Raw genomic sequence first — 20144 nt, forward strand, 5'->3', positions numbered from 1 at the left:
GATAATAAAAATGTTTCATTACTGGAATAATTGTTAATTGAAATATTCTATGAATATATTATAACAGGTTATTTTTAATAAAATACATCATCACATATTTAATATATAAACAACCAATGACTTCAACACAATATAAACATTTACATTTATTGAATTTATTTATTATTTATACTTAATAAACTTTTAATTCACCTTAGGTGTTAAATTTTACTAAACTTTAAGACATTTTTTATGATTGAAAGTTTAAATGTCTAACAAAAGTATAAAGAGATGCAAATATTTGTCATATGTAATGTGTTATTGTCCATGTGATGAGACAAAAATTATTAAATTAACTGTTTTTAATGTATTAGGCATGAGATTAAGAATGATGTGAGCATATTATTAATGAAGTAAATTAACCTGGTTACCTTATCTTTATGGGATTTAATCGGATTGAACAACTCTATAATAGAGCCTTGAAAATTTTGGATAGAAAGCAAATAAAATACCACCATTGTCAGATTTTAAGCAAATATAAGATTTTAAGCTTTGAATTTTTTTTTTTCATTATGTAGTCTATTTCAAATGTTTAAATGGTCTTGCCCCTAAGCCTTTATGTGCACTGATTGAGAGATTACAGGGGTGTGGTAGTGCCACTAGAGCGGCTTCTAGTGGAAATTGTAAAATCGCTTTCTGTAAAACTTCCTTTGCTCAGATGGCCCTCTCAGTGAAGGGCATACAATTTTGGAATTCATTACCTGATTGCTTAAAATCTGTGGCCAGTTTTAATATTTTAAAAAAAGCAACCAGATCATGGCTAATTCAGCAACAAACTTGTAATCATGTTTAATTAAATTGTTTTTTTTCTTTTTTCCTTTTTACATTACTCTTGATTGTCATTATTATTATGGTTAAAAAAGCCCTTCTAGGGACAAGTGCTGCAATTTAGCTTCAGCTACAAGCACTATGGTATATGCATTTGAGGACTGTATCTCCAGTTTGTCTATGTCTATTGTATCTGTCTCTATACAAATAAATTTAAATAAATAAACGATGTTAGGACATATATTTTTAATTAATAGCATTTTAATTTGTATTCTTTTACAGTTTTAAAAGTTGTAAAATTTTTGGTGAAAAAAACTAAATATCTGCAAGAGAATTACTTTACTATAAGATAAGCAAGAAACATCTCATGGATGCACTGGGACGCATCCTCAGTGATGTATCCTGGGATCATTGGATGTTTCGAGTCTCGCAACATCATACACCCTCACCCAGTCGACCCAGCCGGGGTTGATCAGGCCCCGACTTGCGTCCCAGTAGCAGTCCACGGATCAGCCCTCTTAATCCAAAGCCACCTTGTGGCCTTCTCTGCAGCTTCACTTGCGGATTGAATGGCCCTCTTCTTGGCTGCCCCTGTAATGCCCAAATGGGTGAGGACTTTGCAATAAGACCGACCGGCAAAGCCTCTGCCTTCTTTGGAACACGGTGGTTCTTGGTGGTGCGAATGGCTAAGGCTAAACTCTCAGCAATAACCTTAAGCACCTGGTCATGTCGCCAACGATAGGGCCCATCTGCCAGAGCCTTTGGGCAGCTGCTGAGGAGATGTTCAAAGGAGCCTCTTCCATTGCAAAGCATGCAGGATGGTGTCTCACTCTTCCCCCAAACGCGAAGGTTCGCTGGGCTTGGCAGTGCATCATATACAGCCTGTACCAGGAAACGGACCCGATGGAAATCTGCCTGCAGAATGTTTGCCCAGGTAATCCTGTGCTGCACTGCAATCTCCCACCTTGTCCACGCTCCCTGCTGCCGAAAGCTCGCTGCCCTGCTTACCCGTTCTTTCTCCACGCCTGCTCTGACCTCTTCCTGGAGTAGCTGGTGTCTTTCCTTGCCACAGACCTGACTGATAAGAGGCTTAGGAAAGTAGCCCAAGCCTGCTCTGCCTGTCGCTACAGTGCCGACTAGTGCCTTCTGTCTCAGGCGAGACTCTGCCAGCTCCACTGCTTTCCCAGCCTTCCATTTCCTTCCTGTCCTCACCTCGATGCCTGCTGTCCCTGGAGTCCCTGTACTGTAGGGCTTCTCTGGTGCGTACCACCATGAATTCTTCTGTAAGGCCACTAAAGGGTAGCTGCAAGGTGTTACTTGTTCCAGACAGTGGAGCGCTGGTAAGACTGCGTGGGAGGCCCAGCCACTTCCGAAGAAAGCCACTGATCTTCCTTTCTTGGGACTCAACTGTTGTCATTGAGACTGCATAGACCAGCAGGGGACAGAGGACGCGGGGCGAGATGGAATGCTGGTAGATCCAGGCTTTAAATCTACCAGGCAGCCCAGACTTGTCAACCTTAGTGAGCCAAGCTTCCAGTTCTTTGTTAGACTTCTGGATGGACGCAGAGTCTTTCAAGCTGGAGTCAAAGAGCTTTCCCAAGCTCTTGACAGGTTGCTCTGTGATGGTTGGGATGACAGTTCCTGAGATGAAAAAACGAAACTTGTCAATCACTTTTCCCTTCTTCAACACCATGGACCGTGACTTGGAGGGCTTAAAACTCATCCTTGCCCAGGTGATAAGTCTCTCAAGTCCTTGTAGGATCCACCTGCTTCCTGGAACTGATTACTTACTTTAATTGCATTGTTAAATAGGAAAATTGGAAAATTAGAAATATTTGGAATTAGGGCTGTCAATCGATTAAAATATTTAATCTAGATTTATTGCATGATTGTCTTGTTAAACTTGTGATTAATCACAACTTAATCACACATTTTTATCTGTTCTATAACTTAATTTAACACTTTTCAAGTTTTTTAAAACTCTAATCAACACGGACAGCATGGACAAATATGGATGCTTTATTCAAATATGTTTATTATTAGAGAGTCACGAAAAGAAATTCAGTTTAAGATTTTTTTAAGCTTAAAAACTAAATCACAGCATCCATACCTAAAAATTACTGGTAAAAATAGATTTGGCACACACAAAGTAAAAAAACAATATTAATTCAGAGTCAAAGGCAACTCTTCAACACAGATGGTTGCTTAAAGTGCCCGTATTATGAAAAACTCACTTTTTCTGGGTTTTGGGGTGTTCATTTGTGTCTCTGATGCTCCCACACGCATACAAACTTGGAAAAAAATCCATCCATGCTGTTTTGAGTGAGATACAGGTTTCTGAATGTCCTCTGCCTTGAGTCTCAGATTGCGCGAGTTAAAACTCAGCTCCGTTGTGACATAACAAAAAGTTTCGTCACATTCAGTTTGAATTTTCCCGCCCACCACCCCACTCGCAGGTCTCCACCCACCAGGTAGCTAGAGAGCATAGAGCAGTCACTTGAATGAGACCCTCTGTGCTGTTATCATCTGCTGTTATCTTGTTACGACGCAAACAGTCCTCAGATTGTAGGCAATAAGACCTTCATGCGAAATCTGATGTAAACAACAGACTATGTATCTATATTTCACGGATTATAAGCATTTGTGGACAAAAATGGTAATTGGATGTATTTTATTGGACTTTCATGAATCATTCACACATCTGAAACAGACTGGATTCGATTCGCGATCGCGTTGTTTCATCACAAAGGTAAGAAGTCACGTTATATTTTGCATGTTGTCATCTTCTGTCACAAAATACTACATTTATGATGCTAGAGCTAAAAGCTTTTTGCCAAACTAACCGAGACCGTACGCCCCGGCTTTTCTGACGAGGCGAGCCTCTAATAACTTTACGGTCCGCATAGATATATACATGGTCCGTACCTCCCGCTAGCTTCTAGCAATTAGCACACGGTCCACAAGCAGTATACATCCCCTGCCGGGTCTTAATTTCTGTAATTTGCGAAAATAATGCGCTTGAAAATATTTATAACGGGAAATTTTTGTATTGTCCAGGGAAAACGAGTGTATTGTTCAGACTGCTACATCACAATTTACGCTGGAATCTTTGTGTGTCATTATGAGTTTGACACACCGAGACCGGGCCTTACCGCCCCGGCTTTTCTGACGAGGCTAACCCCCGAGCCTCTTATAACTTTACGGGCCGGACCTCCCGCTAGCTTCTAGCAATTAGCACGCGGTCCACAAGCAGTATACATCCCCCGCCGGCTCTTAATTTCTGTAATTTGCGAAAATAATGTGTTTGAAAATGTTTTATAATGGGAATATGTTAGCATTGTCCAGGGAAAACGAGTTTATTGTTGTGACTGCTAACGTAACATCACAATTTACTCTGGAATCATTGTGTGTCATGAGTTTCTTCTCCTGTAGTGTACTTATTAGTGATACTTTTCTGCATGATTTGTCTGTTGGCAACATAAACCGTTAATAATAATAATATATAAAATAATAACACAGTATGGTCTGTACTGCTCACGATACCACTGAGCACGCGCACGGGCACATGACGTTAGTAGTGGGGCGTGATCAAAGGAGCAGCAGCTCATAAATATGTAAGACTAGCTCAAAACGGCACAATCTGAACTGCCCTGAAACAGAGGCTACTAGAGATGGGTAACAATCTTTTCCTACAAGCTATTTCGAGCAAACAACTTTTGAAACATGCTTTATGGAACTCATACACCTATATAACTTGTGGAAAAGCAGTCATAAGATGGGCACTTTAAAGACAACATCTTATTCTTCCTTCACCATTCATCAGCTGCGTGTGCCAGTGCACTCCTGAATGGCCACCGGATTTTACACCAGCACCTGGATGGACATACAAATGACAAGGATAAAACTCTGCAGCCACAAGACACAGACACAGTTCAGGCTGAGCCATGCCCACAGACCTCGCTACAGCTCGATTGTGAATGAACACCCAAGGACGTTTCTTTAGATCGGCCATTCCCAAACTGTAGTCCACGCAGTGGTGGAGTGGCAATCGGGAGAGTCGGGACTTTTCCCGGTGGGCCGGTAGCGTTTTAAGGCTGCGAGGGCTGGTCTGATAATAGCCGTGCTTTCAGTCTTTAGTCATGCACTCCGGCCACACTAAAACCTATTTATCATATATTTTATATGCTTCAGCGCTCAAAATGTATCTGGCCGCACCGCTCTCTCTATCAAGCCCGTCTCCCCTGGAGTTCTATCAGCCAATCAAAAAATAAAGAAAGAGGCTACACAATAGCCAATCAGAAAATAGGACTGTTGTATCTGGGTAAGATTTAACGCAACTACCAATAAAAAGCATAGCCTCGCACACCACAGAGGAATGGAGCTCCGAGCATCACTTTGAGCAGCACAGTAAGTATGATTTCTGTTTTAATGTTACAACAAATGCACAACTTTGACACAAACAATGACAACTTGACTGCTGTTAGAGAATGTTTCCCAGATAATCAGCATCAGTTTTTCACGAGTGTCTGTAAGCCTCGTTATATTTTCGTTATCACACGATGACTGACATTTTGTCACATGAAATATCTCTCTCCAAACAGGCTTAATAATTTTATAAGCAACTGCTTTGCAACCAAAGTAAGCTTTAGCTTACCTAAAACTAGGGAACTGTTGACTTTAAGATCTTTTAAATAATAATTATTACACTTGGTATTTCATGTTGTTTTGCAGTCATTTTATTGTAATTTTAGATTTCAGGCTGTTTTTGCTGTTTTTCTGGTAATAATAGCTAATAATACAATTTGCATGTCAATCCTGCTTCCTTGTCTGTTCATTCATGTCATTATGCTGTTATGTTAAGTTATGTGAGGATATTTATAGCCATATGAGACGTCTTTGCAAATCATATATACATAGTATAGGAACTATATAATATGGTATACTCAGGGCCAGCGCTAGCTATAGGCAGAGTAGGCAAATGCCTCCATAACTGCTAAATTCATGTGCGCTAGTCCGACAATCACTACTGACAGCATTAAGTAAAGTTTTAAGGTGAGTTTGACTTTATACGGAGCTTCCACAGCAGAAACCGCAGGTGGATGACATCAAGAGAACGACTGATAAGCAGACTCCTCTATGATTTCTCGATTTGCTCTCGTGGTGTTTTGATATCATCCACTGTCTGTTCTTGCAGTGCCTCATGAAGTTAAATCTCTGCAGCTGACCGACTTTGAGTGACGCTGAAAGTGGCTATCGTGTCCTTTGATTCCTGCTTAGCAAAAGCTGCATGCAAAGACAGTTCAGCACATGATGCAGGTATTTTGAAATAAAAATAAACTTAGCTTTGTCATTTAAGGACAGATCAAACTTGAGCGCTGCTGACTCTGTTAAGACACTTTGAATGCGTGTGCACAATAGTATTGCCTGGGGAGCTGGCGATCAAAATAGTCAAGTTAAAAAAGTTTGTATTTAAAGTCAAATAGCAAACAAAACTTGCGTTATTAAAGTAGCCTACCTAAAGTAAACTGTCTACTTTTCCCCCGTAAGTCCTTTATGTTAGTTTTCAAATCATGAAAACATGATGCATATTTATTGGGAAAAAAAACTATTTAATTATTCTGCTTAGGTTTGTTTAACTTCCAGTGGCAACTGATGGATATTTAAAGTATAAAAAGGTATTGAAATACATAGAAATATATCCATAGTCTAATATAGTCTATATATTGGTTCAGTAAGAGGGGAAAACTTGGGAAAACATGTTTAATCACTGTAGTGATCAAATTAATTCTTAAAAAAACACTTTCTCAGATTACTCTGAAACTTAAAGAAGTGTGAGGGGCCTCCAACATAAATTTTGCCTAGGGCCTCCAAATATCTAGAACCGGCCCTGAGTATACTGCAAAACCTTATACAACCCTGCCTGTCACCTACATTTTCTCTTCAGCAAGTGATCCTGCTAATTTATATTTATGATATATGTCCAGATAAATTGCAAAACTCAAGTCTCAATTTATTTATAAAGCACAATTAAAAACAAATGTGCTGTACAATGATGATATAAAAGGCTTAAAAAATATATACACACCACATAAACATCAGACAACAAACAACATCACAAGTCATAGGCCTTAGTAAAAAATGTTTTTAACTTTGATTTGAAATTCTAATATGGAGCGGTTCAGGTGCGGCTCTGGTGAAAGATCAATCACCCCTAGATTTTAATTTAGAGTTTGTAACAGTTAACATCTGCTGATTTAATCCATTTCTGTGCTCTGACCACCAGACTAAAGACAGACTAGAGATTTTAAATATCCTTAATCAACACTTCTTATACAGTCTATCAATATCCAAAGTATATTGTTATGTGGAAAACAAACACAAGAGGCTATGTTATATTGTTTATTGAAAAGTTCCAGCAGAAAGTGTCAAACATATGATCATTTTATGTTTACAGAACTCGGGGAGGCCAATGTCCCTTTAGTTTTCCCTATCTCTGTCCTGATATGTAATAGAAAGCTTACCTACTATTCTACCTACTGCATATTAGAAATCATTCTAAGATTGACACAGGGCCAAAACCAGTTACTGTTAAGTTAGCACTTCTGAACATCCGCCTACTAAAGAACAAATCATTGTGAAGTAATTCATAGAAATGAATTGTTTTTGTTCTAGCATATTATCGTGTCAAACATTCAGGTGGAATATACGCGGTCAATGTGTAAAGAGTTTAAGGCACTATGATGATTTCAGTGTCATTTGTTCTTGTGTTTCTTCTGATGATACTGAAGACTTCCAGACTGAGTGAATCTCTCTCCACAGATCGAGCAGACGTAAGGTTTCTCTCATGTGTGAAGTCTCTGATGCCTTATTAAATGTTCACAGAGCCCAAAACTCTTCCCACAGACACTACAGTGATGAGGTTTCTTTCAAGTGTGAACTCTCTGATGAACTCTGAAATTAGCTGGATTATTGAATCTCTTTCCACATTCAGAGCAGGCATAAGGTTTCTCTCCAGTGTGAATTCTCTCATGGATTTTTAAGGTACTTGACCGAGCAAACGCCTTCTCACACAAAAAGCATTTGTAAGGTTTTTCAGTGTGAATTCTCTCATGGCGTATAAGACAAGATTTACGATAGAAACCTTTATCACAGAGTGAACATTTATAGAGTTCAGAGTGAATATTCTGGTGTGATTTTAATAAAGCTAAAACCCTAAAGGCTTTGTCACATTTACTGCACTGATACGGTCTCTCATTGGTGTGTAAACGCACGTGTCTCCTCAAATTGCTTTTATGTCTGAATCTCATCTCAGAGTGAGGACACTCGTATGGTTTTTCTCCTGTGTGAATTCTCTCATGGATTTTTAAGGTACTTGACCGAGTAAACGCCTTCTCACACAAAGAGCATTTGTAAGGTTTTTCAGTGTAAATTCTCTCATGGCGTATAAGATGAGATTTACGATAGAAATCTTTATCACAGAGTGAACATTTATAGAGTTCAGAGTGATTTTTCTGGTGTGATTTTAATGAAGCTGAAAACCTATAGGCTTTGTCACATTTACTGCACTGATACGGTCTCTCATTGGTGTGTTTAAATACATGTCTCTTCAGACAGGATTTAAGGCTGAATCTCATCTCACAGTGAGGACACTCATATGGTTTTTCTCCTGTGTGAATTCTCTGATGAGCTTCAAGACTTTCTTTTCTGCTGAAGTAATTTCCACATTCAGTGCAGTAGAAAGGCTTTTCACCACTGTGTGTCCATATGTGAATTTTCAGCTGAGATAAGAAGTCAAAAATCTTCCCACACTCCTCACAGTGAAACTGCTGCTTCTCTTTGTGCTCTTTTGAATGATGAAGTTTCTTCTCTTGTAAGGTAGTAAAGCTGAGTTTCAGTTCTGTGTGTTTTCTCTCATGTTTCTCTAAATGTCTCTGTGAGCTGAATGTCTTTCCACAGGTGATGCAGGAAAGAGTTTGTGCTGTCAGTCGATCTTCTGATGTTGAGGACATTATGTCTATATCCAAATATGACTCATTCTTCACATCTGAAAGAAAGATAACACAGTATAATTCTCTTGTCACTTTTATTTACACAAAGAAGGATACATTGAGATTTTGTATCTTTTTCTATATTCACAGAGACAGAAGACAGCTGTCAGTCCTGTTGTTATAGCTGGGTCACTGCACATCAAATAAAAAAAGGTTTGGAAATGTACACATCTAAATTTTTTATAATTTTGTTAATATCTGATTAGAAAAATAAAGACAAACATAACTAGTGATTTAAAAAAAAAATATTAAATGCAATGCAGTGAGTAATCCACTATTTTATAGAAGGGAGTCAAATGAACCATTTATATTTGTACAACGACTTTCACAATCATTGTAGCATTTAATTGCTCCACATGACAAGTGTTAAATATAATGTTAAATTTCATATCCAGAATACATACAGGGAGGGAATTTTATGATGTCCACCATCTTGCGCTGTTGCAGTCAAAAACACCTAACTACCACAGTAGAAAGACCTACACTGTAAACCCAAATTAGTAAGCAGAACTCAAAAAAATTAAGGCAACTCGTTGCCTCAAATTTTTTAAGTTCATGAACTTAAAACACAATTTCTTTTAGAGGTTAAATATTTTGATTACTTGTTACATAAACCTTTTGAATATAATTAAATTAAAAGTTCTTATTAAAGTCTACTCAATAATTTTCAGTTACATTGACTCTTGGCATTAAGTTAACATTACAAAAAAAAAATAAGTACACAAAGAAGCACTTTTAAGTTATGTAAACTCAATGTTTTTATTTTTGTTCAGTTTTTTTTAAATTACACATTACTCAAAACCTTTGACACTCAAAACCTTTGACACGCAAAACTCAAAATCACATGGCTCAAAACTTAATTTTTTTGAGGCAACTCGTTGCCAAATATTTTGAGTACAGACAACTTAAACAGTTTGAATTACATTGTGTTTCACAAAATTTTTGCCCTTTCCATTTACAATGGCAGTGTCAATTTAAAAGACCAACACAGACAACAATTCAAGTCACAAATACCGTTTGAAAATACAAAGGCACATTGTGCATATTGTGAAGAAAACACATTTTTAGATACATTTCTACACACATCAAGTCCTTTTTGAGACTCTGTTACTTGGATGACACTTTTCCATCATCAAGGCAAAGTAACATTTGAGTGAATTCTGTGATGACTGTATGTGAAAATCAGGAAGCAAATGCAGGAATGAATGAAACACAGTTTATTAAGAAAATGACACAGATGATGCGGATGATATGGTTGGACAGACAAAGGTTGCGGTGACGAATCCTGGTGCTCGTGGGTGAAGTCAGGTGAACGGATGAAACCGGATACACAAACAGGCAGATCTTCACACGAAGACGAGACCACAGGAACACATGAACACGAGAACACAGGCGAGACATGTAGCGTAATCATCTGGCAGTGAGAGAAGAGAATGAGTGAGTATATATGCCGTCTGGGTAACCACCGCCAGCTGGAGTAAAGCAATCACGCACACCTGCACTCACTCAGATCGTTAGTGATCAGACACGCACATGCACACTTCAGTCATCCAAACAAACACAACACAGAAAGTCACGATGGACTCATCCTACCGTGACAGTACCCCCTCCCCCAAGGACGTCACCTGACGTTCTCGGGCTCCTAGACCTGTGATGGAAATCATCAATAAGGGAGTGATCCAATATGTCCCGGGCAGGAACCCAACTTCTCTCCTCCGGACCGTAACCTTCCCAATCCACCAAGTACTGAAATCCGCGTCCCCTCCGTCTAGCGTCCAGAATACGGTTAATCGAATAAGTTGGTTCCCCATCTACGATACGAGGCGGGGGGGGGAACCGGAACAGGCGGGTTAAGACGAGATTTAAACACGGGTTTAATTTTGGAAATGTGAAAAACCGGATGAATTCGTCTGTACACAGGAGGGAGGTTAAGGCGGACTGTTACTGGGTTAATGATCTTAGCAACAGAAAACGGGCCGATAAATTTGGGAGTCAACTTATTCGAGACGGAACGCATCGGAATATTCTGAGTAGAAAGCCACACTTTTTGACCCACGACGTAAACGGGAGGCTTCGACCGGTGGCGATCAGCCTTAGCCTTGGTGCGCAGTCTCGCTTGGAGTATAGCTTCACGAGCTCTCCTCCAAGTGCGACGGCACCTCTGGACGAAAGCGTGTGCGGAGGGGACCGCGACCTCGGATTCCAGACTGGGAAATAAAGGTGGTTGGTACCCTAAGCTACACTTAAACGGAGATAGGCCCGTAGCTGACACTGGTAAAGAATTGTGCGTGTACTCCACCATAGAGAGTTGTTGGCTCCAGGAGGAAGGATTCTTGGATGCCAAACATCGCAACACTCTCTCCACGTCCTGATTGGCTCGTTCGGTTTGACCATTGGTTTGAGGATGAAACCCCGAAGACAGACTAACCGTAGCCCCTAGCAACCTGCAGAACTCCTGCCAAAATTTAGATATAAATTGAGGACCTCTATCGGAGTCCACGTCTGTCGGGAGGCCATGTAACCGGAATACGTGGTCTACGATAACGACCGCTGTCTCCTTGGCAGAAGGCAATTTGGGCAAGGGAATAAAATGAGCCGCCTTCGAGAATCGGTCCACTACGGTTAAAATCACCGTATTGCCCTGGGAGGGTGGGAGGGCGGTAATAAAATCGAGCGAGATATGGGACCAGGGTCTCGAAGGGACAGGCAGCGGTCTAAGTAATCCGTCAGGAGGACGATTAGACGACTTACCAACAGCACAAACCGAACAAGCCAACACAAAGTCGTGTGTGTCACGAGCCATCCCTGGCCACCAAAATCGTTGCTTAACCAAAAATTTGGTTCGACTGACCCCTGGATGGCAAGCTATACTGGAATTATGGCTCCATTTAAGTACCTCTGATCTCAGTCCCTCTGGCACAAATAATCGGTTCGGTGGGCAACGGGCCGGGGGCGTTACCCCTTCTAAGGCTTTAGTTACCTTCGATTCGATCTCCCATGAGAGCGCGGAGATGAATAGAGTCTCCGGTAAAATGGGCTCGGGAGAGGAAACACGATCGGAACGCTCAAAAATGCGGGACAAAGCATCAGGTTTGGTGTTTTTAGAACCTGGACGGTAGGACAATGTGAAATCGAAACGACCGAAAAATAAAGCCCACCGAGCCTGCCTAGAGTTCAAACGTTTAGCAGATTTAATGTATTCTAGGTTCTTGTGATCAGTGTAGACTATGAAGGGCACACCCGACCCCTCAAGCCAATGACGCCATTCTTCCAGTGCTAGTTTAACAGCCAACAACTCCCGATTACTAATGTCATAATAACGTTCAGCAGGCGACAAGCGATGGGAGTAAAACGCGCAGGGATGCACCTTTCCGTCTGAAGATGTGTGTTGGGATAACACGGCTCCTACCCCCACATCTGACGCGTCGACCTCCACTATGAACTGGCGTTTGCGATCAGGGGCCACGAGAATAGGGGCTGAAACGAAGCAGCCTTTCAGTTTGGCAAATGCAGTCTGGGCTGCATCCGACCACCTGAACGCCGTACTAGGGGAGGTCAAGGCGGTCAGAGGTGCGGCTAGTTGGCTGAAATTGCGAATAAAACGCCGGTAAAAATTGGCGAACCCCAGAAATCTCTGCAGGGCCTTGCGAGACTCTGGGGATGGCCAATCCACCACAGCCTTAACTTTCTCCGGATCCATACGGACACCCTCAGTCGAAATGATGTGCCCTAGAAAAGAAACAGACTGTGCATGAAATTCGCATTTCTCCGCCTTGACAAAAAGCCCATTCTCTAGCAACCTAAGAAGCACTCGTCGTACGTGTTGCACATGTTCCTGGAGAGACGTAGAAAAAATCAGTATGTCGTCCAGGTAGACATACAGAAACTGATCGACCATGTCTCGCAACACGTCATTAACGAGTGCTTGGAAAACTGCTGGCAAGTTAGATAATCCGAAAGGCATCACGCAGTACTCAAAATGGCCACGAGGAGTGTTAAAAGCAGTTTTCCATTCATCCCCCTCCCTTATGCGGACCAAATTATAAGCATTACGTAAATCCAGTTTTGTGAAGACGGAGGCTCCTTGCAACCTCTCGAAGGCCGAAGACATTAACGGTAAAGGATAAGTATTCTTTACCGTACGTGATTCAACCCTCGGTAATCAATACAAGGATGCAAGGACTCATCCTTGTTACCAACAAAAAAGAACCCCGCCCCCGCTGGAGATGAAGAAGGTCGAATGAACCCGGTTGCCAGAGAATCAGAAATGTATTTCTCCATGGCCTCCATCTCAGGAACAGAAAGAGAGTAAAGTTTGCCTTTAGGCGGAGACGTACCTGGCAGTAAATCTATGGCACAGTCATAGGGACGATGTGGAGGTAGAGAAGCGGCCCGGAACTTACTGAACACTCCCTTCAGATCATGGTACTCAGCGGGCACGTTAGTTAAATCCATCGTCTCCTCCTGAAACACAGACGCAGAGACAGGTACACAAGCAGAGACAAGACAAGACTTATGACAAGCTTCACTCCAACCGGTGATAGTACCCAGCCTCCAGTTGACAGACGGGTTGTGTTTGAGCAGCCAGGGATGTCCAAGTACAATGGGAGCCAGAGGGGAAACCGTAACAAAAAACTGCAAAGTCTCAGAGTGGTTGCCAGAAATACAGATGGTGACAGGGTCTGTGACGTGGGTGATGACAGATAACTCACTTCCATTGAGTGCGAAGGGTGATATGGGTTTGGAAAGAGAAGACAACGGAACTTGAAGCTTACGTGCAAAGTGATGATCGATTAAATTCCCCTCGGCTCCTGAGTCCAGTAGTGCGTCACAGGTGAGATGTGTGTTACGCCACCGCAGCTTCGCCGGGAGGAGGGTAGATGTTAGAGGGGTCTTTGCCGAAGAGATTCCGCCCGAAAGTAACCCCAGATTCACTCCCGGGTGCTGCCTTTTACCGGACACCGATGGAGTAGGTGTCCGGCCTCCCCACAGTACAGGCAAAGCCCCAGTGATCGACGGCGAATCCTCTCCTCCCGGGAAAGCCGAGCTCGACCCACGTGCATGGGCTCCGGATCGGACAGGGAGGAACCGGCCGCAGTCTCCCTCGAGGAGGGCGTTCTTTCCGGAACAGCGTGGGACAACACTTCATCGTCGTAAGCAGGAATCGTTCTTAATCGAATGTCCGCTCGGATGGCAGCATCAATAAGTCCATTTAGGGAGGATGGGACCTCCCCATGTTGTAACTCACGTTGTATGCGGCCGGTTAACCCATGCAGGAAAATATCCCACTGCGCCTCTTCATTCCAGTGCGTGTCCGCCGCTAGCGTGCGAAAGTCAATGGCGTAATCCGACACCGACCGTGTACCCTGACGCAGATCAGCCAGCTTCCTAGCGGCGTCTCTTCCAACGGCAGATCGATCGAACACCTTACGCATCATGGAAGAGAGCGCCTCAAAAGTCTGGGTACACGGGTCGTGGTTCTCCCACACCGCTGTTCCCCAACGCGCCGCCTTTCCCGTCAGCAGGGATAATACAAATCCCACTTTACTCTCCTCAGTAGTGTAGGTCTGGGGCTGAAGGAAAAAATGAAGAGAGCATTGAGATAGAAATGGTCTACAACATTCTGGATCACCTGCGTATTTCTCTGGCGTGGATAATTTGGGTTCCTGACGGGACGCGCTCGCGGGTGGTGTAGGAGGAACAGACGGTGTGGGTGGCGCAGTGGGGAGCGTCAGCTGTTGGATCGCCTGGGTGAGCTCGGACACTTTGTCTGTCATGTCCTTCATTCCCCGGCTCAGTTCCTCAATCCGGCTATCCTGGGTGGTGAAGCGATGTATGGCAGCGGAGATAAATTCCTCAAACCGAGCCGGGGAACCCTTTCCTGCTGCTTCCATGTAGGCCAGATGATTCTGTGATGACTGTATGTGAAAATCAGGAAGCAAATGCAGGAATGAATGAAACACAGTTTATTAAGAAAATGACACAGATGATGCGGATGATATGGTTGGACAGACAAAGGCTGCGGTGACGAATCCTGGTGCTCGTGGGTGAAGTCAGGTGAACGGATGAAACCGGATACACAAACAGGCAGATCTTCACACGAAGACGAGACCACAGGAACACATGAACACGAGAACACAGGCGAGACATGTAGCGTAATCATCTGGCAGTGAGAGAAGAGAATGAGTGAGTATATATGCCGTCTGGGTAACCACCGCCAGCTGGAGTAAAGCAATCACGCACACCTGCACTCACTCAGATCGTTAGTGATCAGACACGCACATGCACACTTCAGTCATCCAAACAAACACAACACAGAAAGTCACGATGGACTCATCCTACCGTGACAAATTCAAGTGTGTTGTCAGTCGCCTGGGATAGCTGAGGTGTAGTGCATAGATAAGTCCAAACATTACCAGAAAGTCATTAGTAAATCTGCAGAGGTTGACCAAATCTCGCTTTCAATGATGACAGATTTTCTCAGGCTTGAAGTGAACTGGACTTGTGTCGTCATCTATGATGACTGTAAGGAGGGCCTTTACAACATCTTAAAGCTCTGGCTCATCAGATGTGTCCTGCAAAATAAAACAGATATTAAAGCAAAAACTGGTTACACATGGCAAATACCAAGGGTAAATAGTTTTTTATTAATTAATTTTTGACAAGTTTTCAATTATTTACAGCAGGTTTAGTGCAAAAATGAAGGAATAAAGCTAGTCATGACATATGTTAAACAAACAATATTGCTGCAGAACAACAGACAGAAAGTGATTTTAAAAGATGTGTGAACAAAGAACACATAACTTAAGAATGTGAAAATCAGTGTTCTAAAGGAGCCAGCCAAGCTACCAGTACATCCAAGTTGATAATATGCTCAAAAACATATAAAGATAAATGGCTTATCTTGTTTAAAGAGCACCTATTATCTGATTCATGATTTAATTTTTTTGGGGGGTGTTGTCAGTGTGTATTAGTACATGTTAAGTAATCGATGACGCAAGTTATCCTCTCCATCTTAAATCTCTTTTCTTTACTACTACAAACACATGGATTGTAGGCAACAGTTTACTTCCATGGCCTGTTGACGTGAACACGACGGTCATTATCATAATCCCGCCTGTTTCTGACTCACAGCCTGTAAAGAATTTTTAAAGATTTAAAGAAGACTTAACCATGACTCAATCACTAGTTTTGTGCAGTGCAGAATAGCGCTTGTTTGTTATGCAGAACATAACAGATTGGTAAGGTAAGGATACTAAAACGTTAAAACCATGCCTGCATTTGTGATCGTAGAAGCGACAAACAACCAGCGCTACTCTGCATTGCTCAAAACTTGTGTTTGAATCATGGTTTAGTCAGTAGTAAATTCTTTAAATATGAAAACATAAGCGGGCGAGATTATGATAATGACCGTCGAGTCCACATCAACAGGCTTAGGAAGTAAACTGTTGCCTACAATTCATGTGTTTGTTGTAATCCAAGAAAAGAGATTTAAGTTGGACACAATAACTCACTTCATTGTTCACATTGGGATTTGTACATTTTGCTTATCATTAACATGTACTAATACACACTTACACACCAAAGGAAATGTAAAATCATGAAAAACATGTTTTTCTAATAATAGTAGTGTATATTTTCCAAAAAAAAAAAAAACACTCACTGTGCAGGTCCTGAAGAACCCTGAGACGTCCTCATGTTGATAGACTGGAAGGAGATGAAGTGCAGTGATACACTTGGTGTGTATGTCACGTACCTCCTATAATGATAAAACACCATGGAACATAACTGAACTGTAGATGTTAAACTTGTAATGCAATCAGACAAATAAGTGAAGAAAATGTAGCATTCAAAATTGAACCATTAAACTTGTCAAATGCTTTTCAACTTTCCTCTTTCAATTAAGAATTACACCCATAAAATCTTTAACAATATCTTTACCTGTTAATCGTAGATTCTTAGGATTTCAGTCAAAGCATTTGATGTCTTCCCAATTTTGGTTGTCTTTCTAGACTGATGACTCTTTTCAGAAAGAAGATGTCGGTCAAGCTCAGAGCAGAATATGTTGGGCAGGTTCTGTATTGTAATTCGTTGGAACTCTAAATACACCTACATTTTTAAACAAAGACAACACAGTTATTTTAATTATGTGAATCTGGTAAATCTAACCCTCCCATAAAGCATAAAACAGCGCCTGAATGTGGTATAGGTTATCAGGAAAGGAAGAACAAGAAAAAGTGCCACTACACATTACCTCAGACTCTATTTGAGTGCAGGCCAGAGTTCCATGAGGTTTTTCACTGGTGGGCATGTCTTCACTATGGTCTGTCGCCGCAGGTCAAATGCTGTCTGCATCCTATTTCTTATAAGTGAAGAGGATGAAATATAAATCTTTAATGAAAGTGTGTCATATTTGTAGTTGAAATGTAACATTCATTTCAAATTTGGTGCCTATTCGACCGAGAAAAGGAGTGTTTGTAGTCTCACCCATAGATATGTATAAAGGCTAGATGTCTTACGGCAGAGTCTCTAACGTCCTCACCTGGCGGCCATCTTACCTCACGGCGCATTCACACGGGGCGTCAGCGTTGACGCTTCCCATTCACTTTAAATGGGTGACGTCAAGCGTTGGCGAACTGAATTATGGATCCGTCGGCGCCGCGTCAGTCAATCATATCGCCTTATGCAAATAACCTAGGCAGAGCCATCCAATTACGTTTATGGAAGACCGGAGCTTGTGTTGCGGCCACAGTGATTGGCTGTTCTTCACGCTTCAGACAAGCCTTCCGTTAAGCGTTAACGCTTACGCCCCGTGTGAATGTACGGTCAGACAGTTCGCTCACTCTGAGCATTGAGTTTAATGGTGCAGGTACTTTTAAATGACCATAACTTGTCAATGCTCTACCAATTTTCAAACGGTTTGGTTTCTTACAAACATTATTATGTGGCTATAATTCTGGATGATTCAACATTTTTCATGAATTTTTTCAATTTTTTTAGTAGGGGAGAGTGGGGTAAAGTGAGACATTTTTTACATTTGCTCCCCTCTTAGCGAGCTAAAATGATATATCAGTCAAATTTACACATTTCCCATTAATTCAGGATGTTTCCTAGCTATGGAAATTACCAGAATGTATTCAGGACGAAGAGCAGTGAAAATATGATTGTTTTAAAAAAAGTGGTCTTGTGTCTCACTTTACCCCAGCTTAGGGGTAAACTGAGACAGACCAGAAAAATCGTGGGGGTAAAGTGAACCAGCTCGGGGTAAACTGATCCACTTTCTTTTTACACTCTGAAACTACCATAACAGCACATATTGTAACAGATAAAATCCTGATGGCTAGCTTGACAACCACACATTCCAGAACTAATGTTGGACTAGTAACAGAATCTAGGGGATTGGTCAATTAAGAACATTATTTTTCTAAACACTTGAAAGTACAGTAACTCTGAACCAAAATCAAATACAACATAACATAATTCAAAAGTCATATTTTTTGGCCAGTTTTTGCCTTTATTTAACAGTGAGTTTTGGAGAGGACAGGAAAGTACAGGGAGGAGAGAAGGGTATTGGATCGGCAAATGACCACGAGCCGGGAATCGAACTCCCAGAAAGTGTGAAAGCACCACATGTCGGAGCGCTGCCCACTGTAGACCATTGGCTCCGACAATTCAAATTTTTTTAATTAACATTCAAATGACATATAGAACCAGTTAGATTAGAACGCAGTCTGGGGGTCAGAACAAAGGACCCTTAGAGCCAGCTAGTGTCTGCGGGTCAGCGCAAAAGACAATCAGAACCATCTATCAATATTTCTATCCCTTGCAGCTGCTCTTACTGTGGGTTCACACCAGACGTGAGTTCAACGATTTGTGCAAGTAGATTACATTCAAAGTTAATGCAAAGACACGATCAGACGCATCCTCGCCTGGGGCGATGCGAATGACGCCATATGAGCGGAGCATTTGCCGCGAAAACACGCACTATTCACCTCAAACATGTCTTCGCCCAAGTTGAAAATATTTATCTCGAACGAAAAATTTGCATGACACAATGTTAAATCCCGTGAGTAATCTAGAGTGAATAATGCTACGTACACACCAAATGTGGGGCAGTGCGTTACTTGATCTAGATTACTCGCAGGATTTAACATTGTGTAATGGAATTTTTCGCTCAAGTTGAATATTTTCAAATTGGGCGAAGACATGTTTGCGGCGAATAGCGCGTGTTTTCGTGGAAAACGCGCCACCCATATCACGTCATTCGCATCGCCACATGCGAGGACGTGTCTGATTGCGTCTTTGCATTGACTTTGTATGTAATCTACTTGCGCAAATTGTTGAACTGTGTGTCTGGTGTGAACCCACAGTACCATGATGCCTCGCGTTTGGTGTGTACATAGCATTAGAGACTTCTTTTCTTCCTTGACCTAAGCAGCTGCACTCTCCATCTCCTCAAGGGGTGTTTTTCCCCAGGCTGTCTTCCTGGTATATTGACTAGGCATAATGTTTTTTCTGCAATGTTTATAACATTAAAAATAAAACATATGTAATGTAATATTACATTAAAATATGTTTTAGACTAAACTGAACTTGTGCTTCATGTCTCACTTTACCCCACATCATTTGTCTCACTTTACCCCACCACCACATTTTGGAAAAAAACTCTCTCTCTTGGAAATTCAGGCTAATCTTCAGCTAGCATCAACACAAGGTTTTATATGTTGGTAGTTCATAAACATGTGTGATATAAGTTTTTCTACCTGAATCAATTTGCTTTGGCACAACAGTTGATTAAGTTGACAGCAAGAAAATTTACTTTTACAAGCAAAAAATATATTTTTGTGAAAAAAACATGTCAACCACAGCAGCATGAGGTCCTGTCCTTCATGGCCAAGGGGAAATTTGAGGGGCTTAAAAACATAATGGTCATAGGACCACAAATGTGTTCAGTTGCCTAGATACAGGGGGTGTCTCACTTTACCCGATGTCTCACTTTACCCCACTCTCCCTAAGCATGCAGTGTCATAGGTACATCTTTGACGTTTATAACAAACCAAACCGTTTGAAAATCTGTAAAAAATTAAGCAAGTTATGGTCATTTAAAAGTACCTATACCGTTAAAACTCAATGCTACGAGTGAGCGTCATGTGGTAAGATGGCCGCCAAAATGCGGACGTTCCACTCAATTGGCCAGCAGCACGGGCGAGAAATCTAGCCTTTATACATATCTATGGTCTCACCTGCTCAACAAAGATATATAGGACTTCCTGCTTTCAATGATGCAAA

General features: G+C 41.6%; 1 protein-coding gene and 1 long non-coding RNA gene across 2 annotated transcripts in view; both read right to left on the reverse strand.

Moving 5' to 3' along the window:
* The window catches only part of LOC135784994 (uncharacterized), a 242196-nt gene that overhangs the window by 215309 nt on the left and 6743 nt on the right, over nt 1-20144 (reverse strand). The gene's annotated exons all lie outside the window — the stretch shown is intronic.
* On the reverse strand, nt 15305-17217 carry LOC135785303 (uncharacterized). Its single transcript, XR_010546548.2, has 4 exons — nt 17110-17217; nt 16797-16964; nt 16519-16614; nt 15305-15430 (listed from the first exon to the last, which is right to left on the reverse strand). It is a non-coding gene; the product is annotated as an uncharacterized lncRNA (long non-coding RNA).

Source organism: Paramisgurnus dabryanus, chromosome 19, assembly GCF_030506205.2.
Source record: "Paramisgurnus dabryanus chromosome 19, PD_genome_1.1, whole genome shotgun sequence".
NCBI lineage: Eukaryota > Metazoa > Chordata > Actinopteri > Cypriniformes > Cobitidae > Paramisgurnus > Paramisgurnus dabryanus.